We start from the raw sequence: 772 nt of genomic DNA, 5'->3' as shown, positions 1-772 counted from the left end.
CTCGAGACAATACTAAGTGACGAGAAACTGAACTTAGAAAAGAAAAGACAATGGAAAAAATTTATCCGTAAAATTTGAGGAAAAAAGAAAGGAAAAAAAATGACCGGGTCATTACACATTGAGTTTTCACTCATATTTTCAAATAAGCGCCAATGTCATCCTCATGCCTTTCCAAATAAGTGCCTTCACACAAAGCATCCACCATACCCTTGTAGGTATCGGATAAGCTCTCGAAGAAGTATTGAACTAATTGCCATTTTGGAACGTCATGATGTGGACATTTCCTTAGCAAGTTGTTCAAATGCTCCCACGCTTCATGTAAGGGTTCTCCATCCCCTTGAGAAAACTCACAAATGGAAGTTCACATGGAATTGGTTCGACTTGCGGGGTAATACTTCTTTAAAAATTCTTGTTGCATTTAAGCACAATATGTTATGATATTAGCCCCCAAGTTGTTAAACCAATATTTAGCTTTATCCTGAAGAGTGAAAGGGAAAAGCTTCAACCTTATAACTTCTTTTGGCACATTTGGGATTTTCACGGTAGAGCACACTTCCAAGAACTCATTCAAATATTTGTAAGGTTCCTCATTGCTCAACCCAAAGAAGAGTGGGCACATTTGAATAGTGGAAGGTTTAATTTCATAATGATGTGTCCTAATATTAGGAAGCTAGATGCATGTTGGGGCATTATGCTCATTGGACACATAATGGTCTTTGAGAACCATTGGAGGAATGGGAACTTATTGCTCTACATGAGCTCCGAGAGGAAC

The 772-nt window shown here is 38.2% G+C and overlaps 1 non-coding gene across 1 annotated transcript; it reads left to right on the top strand.

The window, feature by feature from the left end:
- The first annotated feature begins 263 nt into the window (after positions 1-263).
- Positions 264-373, top strand: LOC132315430 (small nucleolar RNA R71). Its single transcript, XR_009483643.1, has one exon. It is a non-coding gene; the product is annotated as a small nucleolar RNA R71 (small nucleolar RNA).
- The last annotated feature ends 399 nt before the right edge of the window (positions 374-772 follow it).

The sequence above is a fragment of the Cornus florida genome, unplaced genomic scaffold, assembly GCF_030987335.1.
Source record: "Cornus florida cultivar Cherokee Brave unplaced genomic scaffold, ASM3098733v1 CherokeeBrave_3.0.0_Hap2_Chr06, whole genome shotgun sequence".
Classification (NCBI taxonomy): Eukaryota; Viridiplantae; Streptophyta; class Magnoliopsida; order Cornales; family Cornaceae; genus Cornus; species Cornus florida.
Note: the sequence above shows the minus strand (reverse complement) of the source record. Positions and strands in the feature narration are given on the sequence as shown.